This window comes from Eutrigla gurnardus (genome assembly GCF_963514095.1).
Source record: "Eutrigla gurnardus genome assembly, chromosome: 4".
In the NCBI taxonomy this organism is placed as follows: domain Eukaryota; kingdom Metazoa; phylum Chordata; class Actinopteri; order Perciformes; family Triglidae; genus Eutrigla; species Eutrigla gurnardus.
The window spans coordinates 15817615-15836987 of record NC_139918.1 but is presented as its reverse complement, the minus strand read 5'-3'; the positions used below and the strand labels follow the sequence as shown (position 1 = coordinate 15836987).

Below are 19373 nucleotides of genomic sequence, written 5' to 3'. Positions count from 1 at the left end.
ATACCTGTGGCTAAGTTTTTATAGACAAGCTATAATTTAGGGCTGAAAGAAAGATGTAGACGGGAAATATTAATGTTAATTTATCTACTTTGTATTTCTTTATTTAATTATTTTGTACGGTATTGAATGTTTGCTGCCCTGAAGCAGTTTTTGGTCATTGTTAGAAACCTTTTAAATAAATATAAATACAGAAATTGAATAAATAAGTGAATACATCGGAGAAAAAACAACAAACTAAAATGTGGAATAAAATCAGTCTAAAGTTTGTAGCTTAAATTAATATTTATATATACAGTATATTACTGAATTTAAGAAGCAGACAACTAAACACAGCCGTGTTGGCGGCTCTGTGGTGACCAAGAGGTCAAAAATACTTGAAAATGTCATTTTTTTTAGTTGCACTAACCTGAAGCCTTTCTGATACTTTAAATGTAACAAATTCTGAGATGTAGAAGATGTAAAAAGTCCGATTGTATGTATCTGTGAGAAAACTTCTCACTTGATTTATTAGCTCAATAAACAGTGTAAATGTGAGTTTATGGTCTCAATCACTAGTCTTCAGATATATGGTCACATTTAGAGTAAAATAGATGATAAAGCAGGTTATACTTCAGGAAGCAACTACCTTATGATTGACTACGATGTCCAGTCTGGGCGTTGTCAGTGTTTTGGTCGTACAACTTTAACCCTTTTACAGTTTTTTTAGTTCTTGAAGGCAAATTGTAACATTTTGGTTGTCTAAAAATGTCTCAGCTCCCCGTATCATGCCACTTCTGGATGCACAAAACAACATGGTGATGACCTAACAGCTGGACTCGACTTCAAAACAGCATCCCACAAACCAGTTGGTGAAGTCACAGTTTCTATGTCCGCTTCTTATGTACAGGCTGTAAAGCTATACAGCTGTAATCATAGTTCACTTCTTATATATAGAATGATTGCTTATATTTTTATGTCCTGGTTCAGTCCCAACTGGCTGAACCAGGAACTTGAAACACGGGTCTCCACAATGTGTAGTTTGACGTACGGGTTACCCGTGACACCCTGTGTGCATTCGCAGAGACATTCTGAGAAGCACAACTCCAGTTTAACAAGAAAATGGGGTAAAGCTGATCGTCCAGGAAAAAAGCAATTATTTTTGACTGTTTGGGAAATGTATACAATGGAAAAATGGACCTGGCAGAAATGTGAAAAAAATGGATCATTTACACGGAACATGATGCCGAACAATAAAGCGTTTAAACATGGACTAACTGGAGAAGAATCTCTTCCAGTAATCATTGGGATGTTTAATTTCTGATGAAATGAGAGATGCAGGGTTGGCTGGGGCAGGAGGGTCGTGCAGTAGGTGTTTAGTGAAGGCTGGCTTCCCGTGCAGGGTGGTGCTCATATCAGCGCAGCGCCCCGCGGATCAGGGGGTGAAAAGCTTGTAATGGAAGGTGTACCCATGACAAGTTCAGAACCAGCTGTCTTGGCAGCACAGAGCAAAATGGACTCCTGGTGAGGTTTACAAGCCCCGTGTGTACACACAGGGAGCGGGCTGAGCAGGAGCTGTCGGCTGCTCAGTTCACTGACAGTTCAGACTTCCAGAGCTCTGGTCCTGCAGTGTGGAGCTGCTGCTGAGAGAGGAGGTGCAGATAGAGACTACAGAGCTCTGCAGGCGCAATCTTATTTATATTCAGTGGATAGATTTTACCCTGACTCATCACAGTGCGGGAAGAAGTATTCAGAGTGCTGCTGCGTACCACTGGAAGAATAGAAATCTGGTTATACTTTTTGTCAGGGATATCAAATAAACAAAAAGCAAATCAATCATTTACATACGACAGCTGGTCGTGAAAACAGAAAACCCTCGTGTTCGCATGCTGACTTCACACATTGCATACATTTTTATTAATCCCGTTGGTTTTTTTTTTCTTCAAAAGTGCCAGTGCAAAATGCCAATCAGCTGTCAGCGTGGCCTCATGTTTTTACAATATATTTGCTTTCATCAAAGACACTTCAGAGCAATCAGATTGAGTTTGCATATCGCGCTGTCTGTCTGCCCGCCTTGTTCTCAAGTGAGACGAAGCCGTGCTGATGAGAGATGTTTCATCATATCAGAACAACAACAAGTACTATTCCTGATGCCACAAGCCGCAGTGTAGAACATTCACAGCTGCCTGTGTTTAAGGGTCTGTTAATTCCAGCCATGGCTGCTGAAAGATGAAACAGCTGGCTATAAACTATCCTGACAAACTTGTGCGTGGTGTGGCGAGAGAGAGAGAAAAAAAAAAAAGATAGGACGGCCAAACTTAGACAGTCTCTGTGTCAGTGATTTTTTTTCTTTTTATTCTTTTATCATTGCTTGTGCTATATCCCCCCTCCCCCCCCAACCCTGCCAGAACCATCACTTCTGAAGAGGAAGGACAGAGAGCATATTTAATTTCCCAACAGTTCACTTAGGCCTGTTTCGTAGCGTTCCTCAAGGACTTTACAGGTAGCCTTTTTACAGGGGTTTAGTGCTTGCTCTGTACTTCCACTGACATGAAAAATTAAATAGATCCTCCTTGAAACAGTTGGGACTTACAGTACCTTGAACCTCTTGTCTAGATCCCTCCCCGTTTCTCCAAGAGCAGTAAATCATAATGTTAAACTGTTGAAGTCCGGGTGTAATGACTCAAAATCTAAACTGAGGCCTCATCAGTTAATGTCAGGTTGACATAACACACAAGCTATCAGTGCTGTACTTCAGGATTGGCCTTGAAGATGATTCCCCTTCCTGCCAGTGAAGCCAGCACCTCTGGGGGGCAGTAGAGGCATCAACACTTCCTTTCATCTCATCCTGGCTGCAGGAAAAGGGGGCAAGGTCAGAGGGGATTTGAGCTTGGCTCAGCACCACATGTTTCTTTGGTTGCCCAGTCTTGCTTCAGGCACATTATCACCGTAGGCCGGCTACTGTTACAGCCTACCTTTGTGGCTTGTGAGCCACGCCAGATCCTGATTGGCGTGTCAGGAGACTCTTCCTACCTTTTCACCCATATTTATGCAACCCAAAGCCATTTCTTCACTTCACTGATAAAATATACACAAAGATAATAATAAAAAAAAAAAAATCTAAAGAGCCTCTTAAAGGATTTCCTACCAAAATATACATAAACAAAGTGAGAGCTGGAAGCCATTTACAGAACTTAAGCTGGAAATGCCTCACCTGTGTGGACTGCAGGATCAGCAATCGAAGAAATCACATTGTACTTTTCCTTCTTGATATAATACCCTATGATGCCATTTTTTTCAAGATTTCTCATGATCATTTCCAGCCAGGCATTCAACCGGACACCCCTTTAAGGACACCGCGCGTGATGAAAGATTTATAAATCTTTGGGTATGCTTGCGGTCTCCTCTGACGACACATCCTTCACATGGCCTACATTTGTTTCAGTTGAATATTTGTATCACACACACACACACATAGAGGACTCGCTGGGTCTGCAGTGGTCTATAAACTGGAACCTACTGATGATTGGGCAGAGAAAAGGAGCGTCAGGCAGAGTGGGACTGAAAGAGAAATCAGTCACGACTTAGAAATGCATTCTGTTTCCAGGGAGTGAGCACTGTGAATAGAAAAGATGTGGGATGGAAATTAATAACCTTAGGACTAGCTGCATAAAATGTCACCAATCCTGCTATTTCAGGAACATAAATATAAAGGTCTTCAATGTAAAGTGACTTATGAATACTAAAATGTCAAAAGACGCCAAAGATCATATTGTTACCTTTATTTCCCCCCGATAAAACCACCTGAAGACGATTGGTGGACAGACAGACAGACAAATATTCCTCACCCATTTCTCCCATAAAAGGCACAGAACAAAAATGCATCAAACTGCCGTTGTTTTACGTACTTCTCTAGAGGCCTCAGGAGGACTCTGCTCAGAGTCCCAGTATGGCGAGGTCGAAGTCATCCAGCAGTAGCCTCCGTCTGGCATTTTACCCAGAGCACATCCTGTGGGAGCGGGAGCTTTGGAGCGCTGCGCGACCACATCAAACAATAGCTTTTTGTTGTAAACAAAGCCAGGGCAGCTTGCCGGGGGCCCTCTCTCTCTCTCTCTCTCTCTGTCTCTCTCTCTCTCTCTCTATCTGTCTGTCTCTCTCTCTCTCTCTCTCTCTCTCTGTCTCTCTCTCTCTCTCTCTGTCTGTCTGTCTCTCTCTCTGTCTCTCCCCCCTACCGCTCACGGCCGGACCCAGTCTGCCTACCATAATTCTGGACTGTCAGACAAATGTGCGTCAATGCACCACAGCTCTATTTGCATTTGTACACAAAGACCATGAACCTGGCAATGCAACAGACGCATTCAAATTTGTTTGCAAAAAAGAAGTAAAGCAAGATGAAAAGCAAAACTAAAGGTTTGCCTCAAGAGGATAGTTAAAACACAATCACCTGAACAGTTGCTTGAGTGCACGGCGGGAAACATAATGTCCTTATGTTTGTTTATTGTTCAGTGTCACCGCTGCCGCAGCTGCTTTGTCCAGGGGATAGAGTAAAACTTGTGCATAAAACGTCTTATTTGTGTGTTTGTTTTCCTGAAATGTACTCTCACATATGCTTAGTTGCAACTTGATTGATACGAATCCATATGTTCAGATATATTAAAGGAAGCAAACATTGTGATATTTTCCGAGGTTGAACTCACCAGTGGCATCGTGACGCCTTCGTGTTTGTCTTCTTAGCTTGATTAATTTTAATTATAGCCGTAAAAACCTTAATAATGCAGATATTACATTCTGCCTTTGGATAATCATCAGGGAGTACAGGAGGGAAATGCAGAAACTACAAACAAAATGTGTTGTTTCAAAAGTTATATTTGATTTAGATTATTTACCGTCCACAGCCTAAAGGTTTTATATACAGGATTCAGAGGATTAATATAGCAGCAGATACCGATTATCTATGTAAATATATAGAGAAGTAACCTGAGGCTCTCCCTCTGTGTGTGTTGTAACTTCAGCTTCTATGTGCTTTGTGTAGGCAGGGCCGGCCTGCAACATGTCAGTCTCTCTGTCGTGCCCCGCTGGCTGGCTAATGGCCGCCGCTCTGTACTGCGCTCATACGGCAGGTACTGCTGGTAACGCCGCCCTGACCCATAGCTTAGTCACACACAGATGAACACTGTTCACTTTGTCAGCACTATTGCTGTTCGTGCTGCAGCACTGTTAGCTGCTTGCTGCTAGCTTAGTTGTAACCAGCTGTGTAGAGATAATCAATATGCTTCCTTTGATGTATTAATGTATTCATGATTAATTCAATATCATAAATGTAATGTAACTGTGATTTTATGTTAGGTCAACGACACCAAATCACATGAATTCCACTGGAGTCACTTTTGCGTTATGTTATCTTTCATTATTTCAGCCCGATATTTCCGCTCCTACCCCATTAACCCTCGTTAACGTTTATTAGATTTGAGCCGGGGAAAATTACTAGCTGTGGCTTTCTCACCAGTTAGTTTTAGCTGCTCTTGATTTAGCTGTAATGTTAGTGCTGCCATTCGTCATTTTTAGTACGTAGTACTGCAAATACACACATTTCAATGTTGGGGTTTGTAAACATTCAGGTCTTAACTCAGTTATGACCTGTTATGTTGATACTGCGTTGTGACTTTTGTAAGGAACAATAGATTTCCAGCATGGCAGCTCAGTTGGCACGCTGACCAGTACGACTAAAAAGCCACCATCACCATGAAATTACACTTAATAGCCATGAAAAGGTGCTGCACCACAATGTCACCACTTTACAACAACAACAACACAAAACCCATTTCAGGATCAGGACTTGAAACAAAACACAAACCCAATGATGCAACGTGCTGCAAACCCCCGCTGTTCCATGTTAGTGCCATTACCTGTCGTGCATCTGGCGTGCACTTCATCAAAGGTGACAATGCAGAATGTTTTCACAGTAGGACTCGTGCTGATCTCAGTGATTAGCACCATGTTATTGTCAGGAGTGGTGGCTGCGCTCGCTCGGTATACCCCAGTGATCTCACTTTAGCTATGATAATGAAAGATTTTAAACACCCTGCTAATTGAAATGCTGGTGCAAGGCAGCAGCTGGAATTCATGCTTTGCTATTATCACTGCTAATACTTTTGATGGGAGAGGGACACAGGAAGAGGAAAGGGGAGGCCCATCTCGGGGTCTCAGGAGCCCCGGAGACCCTCCCAGGGTGTTTGACTTTATGTTTTCCTATTATGGCACCTATGTATATTTGATCCAAACCGATATTCTGTCAGCAACTCATGCAGAGTAGAATTTAGAGAGCTGGTTAATTGCGAGGTTCGCCAATAATTGTTTCATTAATTCTAGCTGGCTCCCATTGTTCCTGGACGGACACATGGGTCCAAGTCTACATAGGGCTTGGCAGTCGTTTTTTAAACGAAGGGGAAATGGAACAACCTGCTTCACTGCCCCTGCTGATCCCTGGGGTTTCAGACCGTTTTTCTTTTTTCTATCATACCTAGTGTGTCAAGGGCATTCCCTGTTTTCAAGCTTCTGGAAGCCTACCGAGGACAATCATTGTAAAAGCTGGTGAAGGAGCACAGCAGGGGACTAGATATACTTACTCTCTCCATATTCCCCTTGACAGACTGCCCAGGACGTTTGTTCTTAATAAATACCAAAGCTTTTACAATCCTGTAAAATATTCTCTTCAAAGAAAACGTACGCAGTCAGGATCATACATCATTTTTTTTTGTTTTTCCACAAAAGGAGGATTAGCATGCTGTTCGCATTCACAGTTCTGATTCTGCTTCATATGAAGTGGAAATTGTAATGAATTGAATTCATACCAAGTATGTGCATGCTAATCACACTGCTTTGCTATTTTAGATCCACACGCTGACTGCTGAAGGGGAAAGAGGCGTCTATTGACTCTATTTGAATCCATTGGTGAGCACATGTTCCAATCTCAACACAGAGAGCTGGGGTTATAAAGTGTGGCGATGGGAAGTACACCAGAGGGCAGAGGCCAGTGGCTTTATTGCTATTTGGAGCACTGCTGTGTGTCTTTGAGGTTTGAAAAGTTTGAATTAGATTTGCTTCAGCACATCTCCAGCTGGGAACTATGTAAATTGACAGTAAGGAACCTTATCTGTGCAAGGAAAAAGTTAAAGCCTCCACCATCAGCTCCACAGCCACAGGCTAGCATTTTATATCCTCTATGCTGAGTGACTGCTCTATAAATTGTCATGTACCAATGATTGAATGGAGCTCCTCTTGTTATCCGGTGGCCATCAACGGTGAGAATGTAACCTTAGGAGCATATCCTGCTGATAAAATCTATTTCTGGTTTTATTCTTTGGGACTGAGCTTCTTCTTTTTTTTTTTCTTTTGAGATAATTAACCCAGCATGAAAATATTCTTCAGTATCTTATTGTTCTTAAAGAAAAACAGGATCATGTGCATTACTCAAAGTAAAGGCAGAGGCTTCGAAGAACTCATTTGCTGCAGGCTTGTGTGGCCTGCAGACCGAGGGCAGGGCAATGCTGCTCCTGGCTGATGGCCTTTTTCTTTCTTTTTTTTTTTTTTTTTAACTGCAAAACATACGAGAAGCTGAAGCGCCTCTGTGTAGCGGAGGGAAAAAAAAGGGCTATCATTTATTATTCAAATGAAATGAGGTCCGGCAGATGGTGGAAGAGGGGCCGTGGGCATACGGCAGAAAACCTCCTGCTCTCTACCTCTGTGATTTCAGTCAGCCCATGACAAAATAAAAGTTCAAAGGGAATCAGCGATCGTGACTGATCTCATTAGCATATTTCCAATGAGCAACATTAGAAGCAGAGATGGAGGAGTTGGGGGATGTGTCCCATGCAGGAACTAATCAATGTATGCTGTGTCTATACGATACCGCAAGCTTCGCCTGATTCATTTTGCTGTTTACAGAGTAAACTAATATTACTTCATCCTGTGTCTCATAGGCCTTGGTTTCGAACAAGTAGAGGCAGTGTTACATAAATATAAATAATCTGATCCAAAGGTCACGCTCATGAGATTTTCTTATTTTTGTTCAGCATATTCACATTTTTTGTACATTAAGTCACGAAGACTTGTGTTCTGTTTTTGAATAGTTTAGACCAAGTGAATAGATTCCATTGTCTATTCCTGGAATGAATAAGTATTTGCAACATTTATTATACAGAACACGTTATGTAAAAAAAAAAAATATTTTCAAGGTTTTGTAGCTTTGTATTATTCCCCGGTCAAGAAATATAATGGAAACTTAATACATGCTTCAGTGAAAAAATGGCTTGTTTAAGGATTAGATAAACATTTTGTGAAATGTGCATAATGATTCTACTCACTGAGAGTTCGAAGGGAGGAATAATACCACTCATGTTAAATATGAAACTACCAAGACATTTAGCTTCGGATAGAGATTAATAACATGGGGGATAGCTATCCTCCCACCAACATCTCTCAAGCTCACTAACACCTTATTCAATTAATTTCCAACTGCTTGGATAATCGAAAAATGTGTATAATGTAATTATTTCAAAAATCCAAAAAGTCAGCTTCTTAAATGTAATCATTTTCTGGTTTCTTTACTCCTCTGTGACAGTAAACTGAATATCTTTGAGATGGGGTCAAAAGAAGACATCTGAGGAGGTCATCCTGGCCTTTAAGAAACACTCATCAATATTCTTTCACCATTTTCTGACATTTTTTAGACCAAACAACAAATTGATTCATCAAGAAAATAAACGGGAGATGAAAACAATATTTTATTACAGCTATCATTTTGTAATTTTCAGACTGAAACATGCTAGTTGATAACCCCTGTACTTATTCTTTATACAGTAAGACAACTTGCTGCAGACCCAAGCTACATATTTATTGTACAGACATGAGAGTGGTATTGATCTTCTAAACTTACTCCAGGCAAGAATAAGCATGTTTCCCAAACTTTTGAAATATTCCCCTAACAAGCCATTTTATCCATAAAAACTGTACTTTTCACAGTCTCCTTCAGGCTCTAGTCAGTTTCTCACAGCATACTGACATAAAACACACTTTAATAGATAGATAGTGTAAATAGTTACTTATTTCCAGAAATCCACAATGGGTTTGTTCAGTCTGTGCACACTGTAATGTTATGAAGTGTGTAGTGTAAGGCCATTTGCCGGAGCACTGTAAAACATGTGTGGGGTGAACAAACCAAGGCTGGGCTTGTAAAAAAAAAAAAAAAAAAAAAGCAGAAACTCTTAAGCTGCCCTTCAGACACATAAGACTTCAGCACCTGTCAAGGGGTTACTTAAGTGTCAGCCTGTGACCATGTGCACCCAGAAGCCCACAGCCAGTCTATCATAGATGGAGCTTCGTGTTATATACTTTATTCTGTGGGAGGCCATTCACCCTTCTACACAGAACAGAGTAACACTCCATCTCTGATTTGAAATATTGGGCTGGGAGATGGTGTTGCCCCCTAGGCTCGACTGTATTTCAAAAACTGAAATTTGAGTGAGTTTTTCTGAAGTTCCCCATGGTGCTGTTCTTTTGGACCACAACAGGCCACAAATCTGGCAGCAGCAGCCATTTCTCAGTGAAAATACAGAGGAACGTCCAGCCATTAAAGCGCAAGAGGAATTTGGTTAGAGAAGGAATGCAATAAAAATGTACAAAAAGCCAAATTTGACTTTACACAAAGGATCTAAGAATGTCACAGAACCAACCGAGGGCTATAAAGGAACAAATAGATCACAATCTTTTTATTTATGGGTTATAAAGGAAGGGGCGGTCACATCCTGCAATAGGGTTTTGGTTATCACATAACATAGGAATGTTCTGTCTGCAAAGAAGAAAGAAATCTGCTGCACATAAAACCATACAATTTGTTAATCCTAATTTGGAACTGATTGTGGAAACCATAATATATTGGCAGTTTTTACTACTTATTTGCATATTAATTAATAGGTTATAATTCTAACACAATGCCCTCCCTTTTGAAAATGTGTTACATTACAAGCTGAGAGAATCATAATGGATGCCTTTGAACAGAAACATTTGGACATTTGGTTTGGCATCACTTTGCTCCTTTGTTGAGCACAGATGAAAAAATGGCTCAATACATTGCAGATTAATACAAGAAAAAAATCCCATTGCTGGGAAAACACCCAAATCTTGCTTCATTGGCCGCCATCATTATGAGTGTCTTGTTTTGAAGATTAATGCCAAAGGCGTTTTAAACAGAGACAAAGGCAAAAACAATTGTGCTGTAAATTGAAGGCTTTGATTTAGGAGGGAGATCAGCGTCAGAAGCTTTGACTTTCTTGTGTCCACTTCCTGCTGCCAGATAAACAGAGCCCTGACTAAGGCTCTTGGCAGCTCACATATGACATACTTGCAATATCAGTTTGTGAATCTTACTCTTTGAGTGCAACCTCGTAAATTCCTCCCCCCTGCTCAGAACGCATTGTAGTGCTTTGAAAATGAAGAGACCACCATGTGCTTGGAACATACCTCAGCTTGCAACAGGTTCTTCTTTTTTTTCTGACTCCCACTCAAACACTCCGCCACTTGCTCCTCTCCATGACCAGAATAGAAGCGACATTGACGAGTCCACTGGGCCTGCAGGCTGACGTTAGCCCACCCTGGGCTGAGGCTGGTGGAGGACCACCCCAGCAGGCTGTTAAGCCCAGGGTGCCTCGGCCAATTTATGACACCTACGCGGGGAAATTGCACTGTAGACACTTTAGGAAGCAAGAGGCTGAGTCATAGCCCTGCGCCTTTGCTTCCTGCTCTCATTGAAAGGTTTATTTTATTAAGCCAACAGATTTCTTTATTACCACTATTAGGATGATTGTTATCCTGCAACAATATTACTCATATTATCTTGCATACTTATTATTATTATTATTATGTGTCTTTTTTGTCAGTTCTGTTTCGAAAACCTTTCATGCAACAAAAAGCATTCATATGACCTCAGGGTCTGAAAAGTGAAGCCGACGAGGACGTGCCGAATCTTGCATTCTTTCTAATAGCCAGCAGGTGGCGACTCCTCTGGTTGCAAAAAGGAGCCCGATTCTACGAGAATGTGACCCTAATTCTCATTTGATTCATGTGCAACTGTTTTTGTCACTGCAAAATGTTTTATCCAGTGTTCGGTTGGACTTAGCTTCACCTTTTCGTGTCACTCCTGATTGCAAAAAATCAAGAACAGCCAAAATGCAGAAATCAAGGTTTCAAAATGGCAATCTACTTCCTAAAACCAATCTATCATCGTGCGATTGTGATTGTAAGTTTCCTCCACCGTGGGAGGAATAAAGTTTTATCTTATCTTATTTATTCTCAGTTTCTTCGTTTCACATCAAATGTGCATTGAAAGACTTCTCTGATTTGTATCTCGTCCTTCAGCTGCAAAGAAATGTTTCTTATTGATAACTGTGAATGTTACGAATTAACAAGCAAACTTTGTATTGATATCCCTCAGGGATATCTCAGAACGCTCAGAATCGCACACTGATCAAGTATACATACCATCATTATGATAACACGCAGGTGATGAGTAATCATGACGTATATATTACATGAGTGTCTATGAAGGACCATTTACTCCCATTGAATATATAACTCAGCACTTGTACTTGTACTGCGCACAGCCTTCAAAATCTTAAAAAGTTAACTTTGATGACAGGTTACGAATTACATCATGCAGTACTGCCTATGGAGCCTAATTGACCTCCAGTGATTCATATCTCTTTAATATGTAGACTCCCTACACATTTGAAAATGCTCAGTATTGCACAGTAATAAAGTGTTGATGTGCTCTTATAATGACTATCGCAGTTTATAAATAATTACGAGTTATATAATGGAGTCCCATTGTATGTATAGCATTTTTATTATTATTGACTCCTGAAATGTATCAAACCTGAGCGAGCCTTCAAAGGTATAGATAAATCAGAAGCACTCCTACAGTCTGACTGCACAAAAGGAGTGAATTAGGACCAGACTGCGGACGAGGCTTAATCCACAGCAGATTCTCCCCTCAGCTTGAATAAAGCTTTGCAGCGTGGCTCTCCACTATGTCTGCTTGCTCTGGTAACAAGCCTCCTCTGTGAATGGGCAGGGAAAATTCATAAGCAAGGCCAAGGTAGGGATAACCTCCCTCGCTTCCTCTTCAAATAGAGGCATGCTGAGCTTTGCTGGAGAGGGTGGCGGTGGGGGGGCTCAGGGGAGCATTCAAGCCCCCGTCCCCCTCACTGCTCAGTTTTTAACCAGCCTTTTCCACGACCCAGTGTGCACGCAAGGCAAGCCAAAATAGATAATGAGGAATGTCAGCCTAGAAACAGAAAATCACCTCTTCCAAGACCAAGCTGTTCCAGAGGCCTGGATTGCATTCCACAGCAACTCTGAGTGATTTATTACGCCCCCCCCCCCTAAAAAAAAAACAAGTCCCCCAAAAAGACATCTAGCTACACAGCTGGTTAATGCCAACTGGTAGTGACTTGTGATGAGTAATGGCATCCCTTTGAGTCCGTCGCTTTGTTCTGCCGTGTCTGGATGATGGATCTTTCTTTTGAATCCATTTTCAAGATGTGCAGATTATCCGTTTCATAATTATTATTGTCTTTAAAAAAAAAACGGAGCCGAGAGCTCTATTATTTTCCCCCTCTGCCGGGTCAGTCGTGTTATCACGTTTCTGCGGAGAGTCGAAGCCGTAGATGTCCACATCTCACTGTGCTCATCAACAGTAGATCCAGGGTCCATACAAACCCAATTAAGAATCAATTTGAGCCAGTGTCAGACAGGCTGGCGCCTGGAGAGGGGTAAATGCTTTTAATATGAACATTTTATCGTTGTCTCACAGTCTTCCATCGTCTAACAGTCTGGCGTGTGTAAAGTATCTGTCATGAAGGCGTATGCCTGAATACTACCACAGTAGTGTGTCCACAGACCTCAACACATGGCATGCATATGAAAGGAAAGGTAGAAAACCCGATATGTGAAACAATCCCACTTGAAAGGCATAAATCATAAATTATTCCAGAACAATGAGATTTTGACAGTAGTCGTGATTGGCATATTTATTTTCCCTGCTTTTCAGTCTCAATTTAGTCCCAAGACAAATGTCATGGCATGAAATGTGCTCTCGAATCATGTCAAACATATTTTGACATGGGCCCAGATTGATGCGGTTGCCATGAATGCTTTGAAAAATTCACACTTTTGCTACTTTTATCTTGCAAATAGCCCCCCCCCCCCCCCCCCCCCCCCCCCCCCCCCACACACACACACACACACACACACACACACACAAACACACAAGAAGGAAGATGAGTATGTGTATGGATCTGCATGTCCTAGTATTGCTTCATAGCTCCATGGAAGACCCTTCTTGCTATAGGGTAAAATCACCAATTTCAAGAAAATAAAAGCATGCATGTTTTACACCAAAAAAAAAATGCATAGATTATATATCAGACCAGAAACTGCTTCTCAGTGCGTTTTTGCAGCACACATTTGTAATCTATAATATACTATACTTATACCTCTGCTCCCAACAGGTAAGCACCTGTATTTTCCATCAATTTGTAGCATTTCAGATAACAAGAGGCTGCACTTACAGCGCACACCGCCTGAAACCTGTGACACAACAGGCTCTTTCTGGCGGCTCTTTCCCCGCTGACATATCTGTGGCTGTGAAATGCTCTGATTATCATTTGAGGCAACGCTGTGCAGACGGAGCTGTGCTGAGATGTACGCTTCTAGCGGTTGAGTGGCAGTCAGAAAATGAATCATGTTTTCTGAACATATTCGCCTGCGCATGAAAGTAATTTTCACACAAGTCGTAGATGGCAGTGATGTTATCTTGCTGTTATTGATTTAGCAGTTAGGTTATTTTTCTTTTGTACCATTGTTGCTGTGCCTACCCTAGTGTTTATTGATATTTTGGATCAACATCTTGGCCATGGGAAGGAGCTCAGATGGCCTGCTGACAACACAACCTGGAGAACTAACTTTTAGGCTAACTCACGTTTATTATACAAGAATGTTCTCAACAGATTTTCTTTAATTGTTCTTTGTGGAAAGCTAAATCACACTGAGGGGTCATATCAAACACATATACACACAGACTCTACTTTTAGAAAGGGTAAAAGATGTGTTAGCTTCTAAAAAGCAGAGCTCCCGTGAAGCTTTGAAAGAACAGAAAACCTCATGTTATTCTGACTTGGCATTCAAGCAGTATTATGGTGAACCCCACGTGGCTAATTGAATCCTGTAACATATTAGGAGCAGTTTTATTTCCAGTAAATTGGATACAAATTGTGTCGCTTAATAAGCTATATGGACTGAATTAGAGTTAATATTGGATTTTATTTTAATGTCATATCCAAATTCCCAATATTTCTGTCTCAAAATGAACAGCAAGATGATGATGATGTTTCCCACTGAGCTGCTTGTAGCTTGGCCTGAGCGAGTGTGGCTGTGGTAGGCCTCTGTTCAGGACCAAATTGAGTGGAGCAATGGGAATTACATTACTAGCAAATAAAGGTGGTAAAGGTTTGATTAGTCCCACTTCAACAGGAGACAAGAGAGGAGATCAAACATTTTCTATACACACTAAAATAAACCCTGAGAAAATACCTCATCAACCCCCAGTGCTTCAGCTTTTCAGGGAGACCAATTAAAAACACCTTTTATGAGAAATATATTAGGTTAGTGGAACAGAAGCTAGCTCGAAATAAAGGGGGAAGGACTACATTGGAAGTCCCGAACCATCAGGAAGATTGCTTGCAAGCGTAAGGATTTATTTCGCCCCCTTTTTCCTATTGAGCTGCTTTGCAAATTAATGACTTCCAAGCCACCTTTGAGAGGATAATATCTTGGCGTTTGGTGGATTTATTATTTATCGCGTCTGTGTTTGTGTCGGGGTTAAACTGTTGTGCGTCTCGGCTCCAGGTCCTAAAAATAGAGGCAGCCCTAGAACTACTTGAGTGACAGGATTCCTTTCACTGGCACGCAAAGATGACCCATTTCCTCTTTTCCTCAAAAGTTATCCACCACCTACTGAAGTTATGTAATATATATATATATATATATTATTCAACTATGGTATTTTCTAGCGGACCATGCCGTTTTCTGTATTTCTTTAAAGAAATCTCCCACTTGGCAGTTAAACAGTAACGGTGTGAAACTTAACTATCAGCTACCGTTGAATGGAATCACTAGATGCTGTAAATCTTTTCTTTTTTTTTCACCCCATCATTTTCTTTTTTCCTCGCCTTTTCAAGCTGGAACAATGAGCATCTGTTTCCAATGTTTCAGTGTTTCTGCCTCATATGTGGAATGGGTAGACTCGCTGCACAACAACAGAGCAACAACATGACTACACTCTAAGATAAACATTCACCATCGGAAAGTAAATTAAAACAAATGTTCCCAAGTGCTTTGCTAAGTGCTTTAAAATGCTCACGTTTAGATCGAGATAGTTTCTTACGATAAGAGTGTTTTTGGGGCTGAGACACGCTGATATTTTTGGAGCAAATCACACAGCTGGAAAGCAGTCATTTTGGTACATTACTTTTATTTTCTTCTGTGCTCTTCCCCCCATATAAGAGCATTTCTACAGGCGTCCCAAGGAAGGCAGGGAGAAGGTCCTGCGAGCCAAAAAGATCTAGAGAGGAGACAAGTCTGGATCCATGTTGCTTGTCAGATTGTATTTATTGTAGAGAGTTGAATTCACTTTCTATGTTTGATCTAACTCCTGTCAATGGAGTCTGCAGTTGACTGCGAGTCTCATGGGGGTAAAAATGGAGGACTACATACTGTAACTTCCAGAAAGGAGAATATATTGTGCAGGTCTGAAACATATCCACCTGCAAAGCAGCTTTAAAAGCCCAGATTAATAACTGTGTATGCTGCCTATAATTGATATATAGATTTTTGTTTATGTTGTTTAAGACAAAGATTTGAGTGAGGGATACAGTATTTTCAGGAAATTCAGGATTTCAGTCTTTTAGATTGAAACTTTCATCAGTTCTTTGTAAGTTGAAACTTAGCCCAGTTGTAAAGTTAAATTAACTTTACAGGAGATGTACAAATTGCAAAATTACAACTGGTAGCAGCTAAGATCTAGGTATATAAGAAGTGTTTGGCATTTTGGCCATCGCCATCTGTGGAATACGAGTGACAGAGCGTCTCCCTGAGCAACAGCCTTACTGCATCTGACCTCGTCTGGCTTCTGGCGTGAAGCTGTTGACAAAGTTAGCTTCAATAATTCAAGGTTACAGCTTAGTGGTCTGAGGAGATATCCATTGGTAGTGTGGTAGCGACGGTAGCAAGGCCGTGGTATCGACGCCATGGTAGCGACCTGTCAATCACACGGTAGCCATGCCCGAAGCATACCCTGCATTGTTATTAAGTTTAAAAGGGACCATCATTTACACTCTCCATCCGCGTGTGTGTCGTAATCAGAGCTTCTCTGTTCATAGCTAGCCACACTGGCTAGCTAATGGCCGCCGCTCTGCACTGCACTCATATGGCGGTTACTGCTGATGATGCCGTTCCCCTAAACACTGTTAGCTGCTGGTTAAGTCCCTGGAGATAATCCCTCAATCATATGCTCTGAATTTTAGAATTTAGCACCTTTAAATACACAATATTTAATACGGTCACCATGATCACCTGGCACTTTTATTGAAATTTGGTTTAGTAACAACGTAAAATTGTTCACAAAAATAATAATTTAAAAAATATATACCTCAAATTTCAAAATGGTAATCAGGTTAACGTTTACATTCTAAGGCACATGAAACTCTGAAACTCTGATGGTCATGGATGCATAAAACAATACTTATGAATCACTAAAATCAAAGGAATCCCACCATACAAACCAATTTTCAGCACTTCTCGTGTTCCGTCCCGCTCATCATTACCTAGCCCAGTATAAAGGCATAAACATCGCGTCCTGCATCTGAATTCAACACTGATGTATGTGTGATAATCAGTGTGTCACTTTCAAGGTTGACGCTATGACGCATGCAACTCTTTCCGACAGTGGAAAGAGATCATAAGACGGTAAGATAGAAATATACAATGGCTGGCAGAGAATGTGTCACAGTGGGCCACTTAGCCAGTAGCCTGCACTTGTGCACTCTGAAAAAGACCTTGTGTTTTGTTTTTTCAAAGGTATCTGACCATCAGTAATTATTTTGGACCTACGCAATCCCTGTTTTTTTAATGGCTGCTAGCGCTATTAGACACTTTTCAGACGAACTCCTGTGTTTTGGTGGATTTTGGGAGGCTAAAGCATTTTGTGCTGTGCGTGATGTTGAAAGGAGCGATCGGGTTTGTGCTAACCGATGAAATAATGGTCCTCCATACGAATGAGAACGCCCGCAGAGCGTGCATAAGCTCATACATGTGTGCATGCATGTATGAATGTGCAGTACCCTAAAGGGTCTCGGTTTAGGGATTTGAATGATCACCCAAGGAAGAGCGTGTCCTTGATACCGCAGCTCCTCCCCGCTGACATCCCCAGCTCACAATGGCAGCACCCCTTTCTGGGATATCTTGGCTTCATTTTTTATTTTTATTTTTTACAGTGGGAGGAAGTGGAGACGTGTAATCCATCTTTATACAGTGGCTAACATTTCTATTAATATATGACCCATTTAGATTGAGAAGTAAAAGCGTCATTATGAAATATGGTCAACATACCTGACCTTTATTGATCATTTAGTTTAGTACCAATGCAAACTGGGAAATTTTTATCACTTTATATATTGTTATTTGCAGAAATAACAATATTGTCCCTCAAATTCCAAAACTTGAGTTGCTAATTAGCATACTTTTTAGTTAGCATATTTTCTTGGGGTTGTTGTGCAAACCTGATTGAGGAAATAAGTGTGAAACAAGAACTCAGGAAACACTAAGAGTATAAGTAATGGATTTATGAATGGCTGGTGCAAACCAACTCTCCTTCCTCATTGAATTTAGTCATTGTCTTATCGTGAATGTGGTTGGGTTTGCTTGTGGTTGGTTATTTAATAATAATGAGGACCGTCATTACAAGACCATCAAGATTATGGTAATTCCCACCCTTTTTCCTGCTGCCCTATGATTACAAAACTATAGAAAGCTACTCCACACAATAAGCTGGGAAATGGATGCCGCAAAGAATTAGCTTCCTCTCAATGCAGAAAGAACAGACACTGTTTCTGTCTGTGTGGAACAAGAGCATTTATCAAATCCCATAAAAAAAATCCTCAAAAAAGTCTTTTGATTTTTTCCCTCCCTTTCCAATACATGTATTTTCCCTTTTAGCTCTGAGATTGCCTTTGAATTTGCGGCTTTTGATCTTAATGAGTAAAACCACCTAATAATGACTCAAGACATTTACCACAGCATGCCCAGCTACCCTCTTATTTACCGCATGAATGTTTGTTGAAACACCCCACATTATTACATGAGGTTTTTTTTGTCTTCTTCTTTTTTTTTTTGCCCATAATGCGAACAGCACATTTGGAGGAGGAACACACACAATGCACGACAGAACCAAATCAAAAACACCATGTGGAGGTGAAGAATTCTGACACTGGGTCTCTGTGGGGTCTCGGTGGCTGCAAAAATACCACAAAAAACACCACCACCAAAATGAATTTAATTATCACTCCCGATGTCGACTTTGTATTTGAAGGCATGCGGGCTGCTGTGTTGTTGTGTTTCTGGAGCTAATTTACAAATAAAGCAATCAGCAACGGGAGTACAATTTCAAAGCAGTGGGCTCAGTGGATTACAGGTTGCAATGAATGAACAGCGAAATTACCAATAAAGTTAATAAACATCTGTTCTTTATATAACAATGCAACAGCCACAATGTTATCAGACAAATTGTCCCCGTGTTGAACAAGGTGAGCCAGTAGGACGTCGTTCTGTCACACATTAAGCTGTGAAGCAGTAGCAATCATGAGCAATCATAGGTGAAGTAATGTGCATGTGTGGTATTTGTTCTCCCCACTGTTCATTAACACCAATTGAGTCAGCGGAAGCTCTAGTCAAATGAGGGATTTAAACATGGTCAAAAACTGAGGGAAGTATACGGGAGCACGTTGTTTCGGCGCTGCTATAATTCCAATGTGGCTCAAACTGGAGGCTCATAAAGACCTATAATTTACAGCATGGAGTCTGTTCTTATGATAAAGTCTGGCCTCTCACAGTGAAATTTATTTACACGCTGTAGATGACTCAGCAGCAAAACTTTTTAGTTCTTTTGTGCTATTACTAGGGGTTTTGATTGCACACTGAGCACGGACAAGAATGACTGGTTGCAGCAAAAAAAAGCAAAGGCAAGCATTTTCTGACAACTTCATCAGTACTCAAAAAAATGAAGTAAA

The 19373-nt window shown here is 40.9% G+C and overlaps 1 protein-coding gene across 9 annotated transcripts in view; it reads left to right on the top strand.

The window, feature by feature from the left end:
- Window positions 1-6879: 6879 nt before the first annotated feature.
- Window positions 6880-19373, top strand: part of adgrl2b.1 (adhesion G protein-coupled receptor L2b, tandem duplicate 1) — a 100024-nt gene continuing 87530 nt past the window's right edge. For 4 of the 9 annotated variants that reach the window (XM_084008252.1, XM_084008250.1, XM_084008251.1 and 1 more), the window contains exon 1: window positions 6909-6927. The gene's annotated coding sequence lies outside the window, so the exon portion shown is untranslated. Of the gene's footprint in view, window positions 6928-19373 lie in introns of all 9 variants that reach the window. The other 5 variants (XM_084008254.1, XM_084008255.1, XM_084008247.1 and 2 more) reach the window with 2 other exon arrangements.